Source organism: Malus sylvestris, chromosome 17 (genome assembly GCF_916048215.2).
Source record: "Malus sylvestris chromosome 17, drMalSylv7.2, whole genome shotgun sequence".
NCBI lineage: Eukaryota > Viridiplantae > Streptophyta > Magnoliopsida > Rosales > Rosaceae > Malus > Malus sylvestris.
Window position 1 is genome coordinate 8024493 of NC_062276.1, and position 7881 is coordinate 8032373.

Consider the following 7881-nt stretch of genomic DNA (forward strand, 5'->3'; position numbering starts at 1 on the left):
TCGAATATGCTCAACAAGAGCCTCAACCATGTCTCATGTGTGGCATAATGAAGTAAGGTGAATCTTGGAACAATTTGAAGATTTCGAAACTAACAACATATCATGGACCTCCAAAATATTGCGAGACATAACCATTCGGAGATGTGCCTTATGGGGGTTTGATAAGTAAGCATCGTTAACATAACAAACAATGCAAGGATCGTTCTAAGGAACAAAGGGGTCGGATCCTCTCGAGATGCATTAGACCTTTCAGGGTAGCGGAAAAACGTCTTTAGTACCAATTCAGTGGCTGCGTGTAGGCACGATGCTGCATCTTTAACAATAGATTAATAGCGAATGAGATGTGTTATCTAACATAATGAGCTAAGTACAACAAAGCCCAAAGTTGAACTTAGATATGGAAGATCATAGGTATACTCAAATGCATGTAACGTATGGAAGATCATAGGTATACTCAAATGTAACACCTTTAGGGTGTAGTTCGACTAGAAGACCAAAGTTTCATCATAACAATGCTTGAACTTCAGGTTAAGGCATAAACGAGTTTTCCTAAGATCATTCACCTCAAATTCTATCTTTAGATGCGAGATAGTTTCTCAAGCTCTTCTAGAGTCTTAGTGAGATGCATGTCATCGACATAAACTACAACTCTAGCAATTCGGGATAAGACTTTATAGTTTAACACACAAGGACATAATTCATCCCTAACTGATCAAATAATCACTTAGATGGGTATACCACATCCGCCAGATTGCTTCATTTCATAAGTGAACGCCTTAAACGAGTTGAGAGGGTGTTCCGTGGTTTATAACTATTTGAACCAGTCTATGTAATTCTTCTAGAACTTACATGTCAATCTTCGTATTACTATCCCTATGGAAAAACACTAACCACATTTCATAATGTTGCTGTCAATCATAGGATGTTTGAGAGAAACCTTGTGTCATAAGTTGTGCATCATATCGCACTATTTCATTCATCTCATTACGTTTCTTTTCCCACTAGTAACACAACAGGGTTACCTTGGGCAGTGTAGGAAAGATAAGTCCAAACACACTTTGGTAAGGAATTTAACCTAGATTGTAATTTTGGTTGTCCAATCAATTCTACATTGTCACTAATCAACGGACCACGATTATATCGTCGCTTTTCATTTATGTCAGTAGCTACCATATAAGTGAAAACATCATCGATGATAATCTTATTCCAATTCTATTTTCTCATCCAAACTAGTATACTAGACCAAGAACTTCAAGTCTCGGAGGTAATCCAGATTAATCTCATGAGATGGAAATGATTTGAGACAACGATCAAGTATGGATTCATCGTTGTGTCGTGATCTTCCTCTTCTATGGAATTGAATTATATGAACCGAGTGATTTGTCATGCTTCAGGCTAAGACAGATTGATTGGCTATCCGCCGGTGTACTAGACCGTCCAATAAGGATGGCCAAACCGTCCTTTAGGGACGGCACACCCTTCGAGGATGTTGACTAGACGTCCGTTAATTATGTCTATCCTTGTAGGTATGTTTGCAGGTAGTATATAATCTCGTCACTTTAGCTAGATCAGAGGAATGCATCTGGAGCAACATTTTGAAAACTAGAATTCATCGCACTTGCTTATCACACTTGTGCAATACGGGGATCAAGATGAGACATAGTGGGCAATGTCCACGCAAATTCACGCCGTTCTACAGGTATGTTGACGTTCTTATCTCCCTTTAAGCTTGGTGCGTTCTTATCTCTCTAAAAGAGCTATTATGAAAAAGAATCATAATCAACAAAGATTCACAACCTTCTGTGAGGACCCATATTGGAATGTTGTGACGGCGCAACTTGGCACATGGAATGCACACCCAAATGCGTAAATACGAAACATCATGTTTGTACCCAATAACCAACTATAACGTAACAAATGGTTAGGTGGCAATGGGCCTCAAGGCGGACCAACAAAACTGTGTACAAAATTGCATTGCCCTAGGTAGAAACTGAAAGCTTGGTGCGTTCACCAAGGTCCAAACGATCATTTAGATTGCGCTTTATGATCGCTCTACGAGGCTGTTTAGCAGCAATGTGTGTGGACAAACATGTGATCAGTTTATTGATTCATCAACCAAAACCATAAGTATTTATATGGTCGCATTTTGGTTAGATTAGTCCACATATATTCCCTTGAATCCATTGTGAAAAAGGGTGATTCCGTATCTTTATGAGGGATGATTTAGAAAATCAATTTCCCCAACGAGCAGGCTTGGCAAAGTGCACTTGTAGGTACAAGATCCTTACTTCAGGTAAGGAGATACGTCATGGCATCATTGTTTGACCTCAGTGTCCCAAAAGGTCATGCCAAAAGCAAGTAAATTGCTCGAATTACCTGTCTCCAGGCTGGCCACATGTGGTGTGTTCCCAGTTGAGAGGCAGCCTATTAGCCCAAAAAAAAAGCTTCAGGCTCATTTTTGGAGGTGGTGCAAAGATATTCCACTCTATTTTCTTCAACGGTTTCAATTATGATCAGTATTCTCTCGAATATCCTTAAAACTTAAAGATGTTCTTCAGGAACGAGGAGAATATAAGGTCTCTTAAATGGTAATGTAGTACCATTCATACAACGAGGAGCATGCCAATGCTCTTAATCAGGTTGGATGGACCTGAAGTAGCTAGATATGTGATTTAGGTGTAAAGTTAGTGTGCGTAATTTCGCATTCATCCAGACAACTAACTTTACCTCATTCGTACCTAATCACGTGTTTAATTGAATTCGGTCAGATGTATACAAGAAACACGATTCAATTAATTCATTTTCGAGGACAATATTGATAACATAATCTAATCCATAACTAAAACAAACACCAAAAGTGAATCTAAGAACATAGAAAAATGTTCACAAAGTAAACCAAAGTTACTAAGGGGATTCGGCCAAAAAGGCATTCATGTAAAAATTCTACTCTTCCAACAATGTTCGATGGAGCAAAATCAGTCTCACATATTGACTACTATAATGGTACTCCTCAATGACATTGGTAAAGGCACAAACAGGTGCATAACCAATGATCTATTCCATTGAGATGGAAATAGATTCTACATGGTTGAGATTCAGGAATACTATCCATTATTCTTGAAGTTTGTAAGGACCCGTATTTTCCAATATATATTTCTCCTAAGCAAGTTTATAGGTTAACATGAGAATTCCACGTGATATCCTTATGCTACAACAACCTGTCATAGCATTATATTATTAGATATTAATTTATAAGTTGTAGTATTCCATAGATATCTCCCAAAGCAGATGTTTATTTCAATTAGCATGAGGTGGAAGCCATTCATGCATTCCTATCGTGATTGAGTGAGTAAGCACTTTAGTATGATGATTGTAGAAAGCTACTAGTGAACGTGTCCCCCTTAAGCCATCCATTTGACACCTTGCATGCCACCATTGTCTAGCCGCTAAAACCAACCAATTGGAGGTCATAGTTGGCCGTCTCCTACTAGTATAAATATGAGCTTTGCTCCATTGTTTTTTGGAGCATAAAAAGAAGGCAGCATGCGGAGCATGCATGTTACACGTAGAGAGAAAGAGCTAGGGTTTGTTGCGGGGAGATTGTTAGTAAGTTGTCTTGCCAAGATTCAAGTTATCGAGGTGAGTGGTTTATATAATGTGTTTAAAAATTCTTATTTTCGATAAATGCAAACCACAAACTATTGTGAGATTTATTCTATTTACAAATCTCGATCTATTTCAAGTTAAGCATGTTGGATTTTGTGAAGTACTTTTAGAGTTATTATATATCTGGTCAGTGCATTGTTTGAGATGTTCATGGAGCATGAGAACTTTAGTGTTGCATTAATCTGAGGGATAAATGTAAATTGTACACGGGGACACTAAGGCAGAATGGCTATTAGGGGTCACATGGTGAGTTTCAATTTATGAAAGATATAATGGAAATGTGAAGGGACGATGTGATATGAAATTATGTGGCTAAAGCTATGATATTATTATTGTATTTTCTAGAGTGTGTAAAAAGGCATCGCTTGATTGGCATATTATATATTCTACTCACTGAGTGATGGTGATTGTTGCTCACACTTCACCTATTATTTTACAGATGAGTTATTTGGCAAGACATGTGATAGATGAGCTGAGATTGTGTTAGATATGAGGGATTTAAGTTTTTAATTTATTTTGTACACCTGTAAGGATTTTGGAGTTATTTTTATAAAAGAAGTTTGTTTTTCGTTTTTATTTTTACATTTATTTGCTCGCCGGGCGATGGGTTAATTTTTTTGCCGATCTTGGGTCTGGGGCATGACAAAGTTTTAAGTCTTAGGTGCCAAGGATCACACTTCAGGCATGATGCCATACCTTGGCAGGCCTTGATTCTACCATATGTTGTAAAAACAAACTCGAAATTGGATTGTGAGAGATAAACCCAGACTTGGGTTCGGTAGGCTCTAACCGAAGCCGGAGGGGTTTGTTCGGTAGGCCATTGCCAAAGTGGAGCAATACCGTTTGATACAACTCTGCCGAAGTAGAACATCACCTTCAATGCATCCCTGCCAAAGCAGGGCACCACCATTTGATAGACTATAGCCGAATCTATACCATTCACTCATATTTGTGGTAGTAATTAGATCCAAAATTTTGGTAAACTTCCGTTCTCTACACTGTTGCTTCAGGAGTTAGTTAGAAACTTGGAAGGACGAGAAAAATATTCTCCAGTCAAAATTTGATCAGATTTATAAACTTTAGAATCGTACTCATGCATGGACGTATTCATGGTGTGCTTCAGGCAATATCGTTCATGATTATATGGTCCGTAGGAGTGAGCCAAAAAGCCATGAAATCCTCGTTCGAGAGGTACTTCCATTTGTAATGCTTCGAGCATAGGTCTTAGAATAAAGATCATGACGGAGGCTTATTCAGCTCTTCTATACCATTGTTGGCTTCAATGGTTTCTCAGCTTCTTGATAGTCAAGCAGAGATTCATGTCTTGTACCCTACATAAAATGGTTTATATTAGAAACGTTCAAATCAGGAAAATTGAACTTGTGATGGTTCGACAATTCATTGAATGGAGGGAACAATATTGTGAATAGTGCAATGAAAAATAAAACATCCATAAGCTCAAAGTTAGAACATTCAGGTTCTAAGACATAGTTTACATGAAAAGCATCAGGTTTTCATGGGTGTTTTGTTTTAAGAAAACTTCGGGTTTCAAAGGCACTAAATTTGAAACTACATGTTCAATTTAGTTATGAATGTTTAGTTCATAAAAGAGAGGTTCTTGCAAGAACATAGAATACAAGGTACTGATTTAAGTGTAGTGGATTTGGGTTTCTTCGAGAACTCAAGTGTGAGCGCTTCGGGACTACGAAAGGCTATCAATGGTTCAAAGAAGAAAAATAAATTATTGAATCGTTAATGTCCAAAAGTGATCTTCGGGCCAATAATTTTGGATGTCTTGTCAGATTAATGGACTACTGGTCACTTTAATTAATTCAATAGGTCAGGACCATACGGAATCGATCGTGGAAGCAAAATAATGACATGTGGGTCTTATTAGCTTCAATTAGCGGTGGGCCATGTGACAAGTGAATTATAGGTTAATTAGCATTAACCAAAACATCCCAAAAATTAAATGGGTGTGGTTATGAACCGGGAATGCCAAAAGTTGGCATTGGATCGAAAAAACAACACAGCCCAGCTTAATTAGGTTAGTTGTAATGCAAGGGCAGGGCTCTGTAGCATGGTTGCAGACCTTTAAGGGTCACATAAAGGATGCAAGCCTTTGGGCCGTGGGTTTGGGGTGAGCGCAATAGCATGGGCTGCTGGTTTGGGCCAAAACAGGGCACGATGGGATAAGCCCAGTACGGGGCTGGCCTGGGTGTGCGGGAAAGCCCAGCCAAGGGCTTGGGCGAAGCAGAGCAGGCAAGCTTGGGTTTGAGGACAAAGGCCTAGCAGAATAGGGCTACTGCTTTTTGGGTTAGGGACACGGTATGACAGATCCAAGAGATCTGCAGGCCTTTTTTGGAGTTGGGCTGGGCTAAAGGCCCAAGGAAACCCTACTAGGCTGAGGGCTTGGTATGTCTTGCGTGCGCAGCAAAGACTAAAGGGTTGCTGCCATGTGGTCCAGATGTCAAACATCGCCCTAAGGCCTTCCACGCTGCTAGGTTGCAGGCTAGCAATGAGGCTTAGCTCAGTGGTGTTGGTGGGGTGAGTAGCGACTTATGCCGTAAAAATCCTATAATTTTTTTCTCCCGACTTTTGCTAGGGTTTGAAAAACCCTAATTGCTTCTAATTTATTTCGATGTTTTGACTCACAAATTCCACATAGCAAAAATTACGTAATGCATAAAACGTATATATATATATATATTGGAAGGTAAATGTAAATATAGGGGGTTCATGCATCATGTGGAATGTTTTCATGCTTCATGGTCATTTCAAATATCTTCCTTTATTTTGAAACAACCTGATTGGAAAAAAACAATTGAGCATTTGAATTTGTAGAAGATCCTTCTCTGAAAGCCGTGCATCTCCAATGCGTTGTATCACGTTCAACAAAAAAAAAATTAAATTGAATCAATAGCATGTAGATTAATTCAATAAAATAATAAGTTAATCATAAAAAAATGATTAAAATGTAATACCTCCCTTATTGAAGAATAAACTCTCTTTAGCGCAGTGTTAAGAGCGTGCTGATAATGTTTTGTAGGCATAATTTATCGAAGCATTATGGAGGCCAGAGAGAGGGGGTGCGGCACATAGAGAGAGATGTGTAATTGTGAGGTGTGTGATATCACCCCATTGTGCCTTTATTTATAGTAGTAGGGAAGATAAATTCCTTAGCCCAATAGGATTACAACTCTAATAGGATAATATCTAGTCTAAGAGATATGGTAGAATCTTATAAGGATATCCTAAATATGTTTGGATTTACACAATCACATTCCTAATCTAATAGGTCTACAACAAATGATTTATTTGATGGAATTATACAAAAAGAAAATTTCTTCCTTCTAATCTTCTCATTTGAAAGGGACTCAATATGATAAGTTTCATTAATGAGTTATTTTATCTTCAAGTTGAACCCAATTTTTTTTTCATTTCTTTTTTCAGCATACTTTTATTTCCTTTTATATTTTGTCAAGGGACCTGAATGGCCATCATTATTTTCTCATCACGGGCAATGTATTACCATATGAGATTTTGCAATCATACATATGTTTTCTAATGCAAAACCAAATTACAAGCAACACTTTTTTTTGGACAAAATTACAAGCAACACTCTGGTGAAATGATTAATTGAATATATGGACGAAAACTTTGACGAGGCATGGTGGCACATGGCTAATTGGGAAGGGGATCCTACATCCCTTTTCACCTAATCCATATAATTAGGGATTCAGGCTATTAAAATTTGATTCAACGTCTACAGTTATTATCATTTTTAAAAGAGTCATCTGTTTGTAGCCATTAGATCAAATTTCAACGACCCAGATCCTGAACTAGGTGGATTAAGTGGAAATCTCCGGATCCCTTTCCGGCTAATTGCCCCTTCAATTCAATCAATGATCAAAAACTTCAGCACGAGGTGGGCCCTGCATGTTTTTGATATGGAAATGTTCTTCTTCTTCTTTTAATAGTCTTTGACCTATATATTTATATATATACACACACACATCAAACAGACAATGGACATGCCCAAAAATCACGCAGTACAGAAAAAGGAGTAATCATCTTCATGTTATATGTTGGTCTTTGTCACACAAAATCTAGGTCTTCGATAGAATATATTGTTGCTTTTGTAAAGTGGCCATTAGTTATAAAATAATGTTGTTCTTCTAGTATTTGCATTTCTTTTTTGTCATACAGACACTG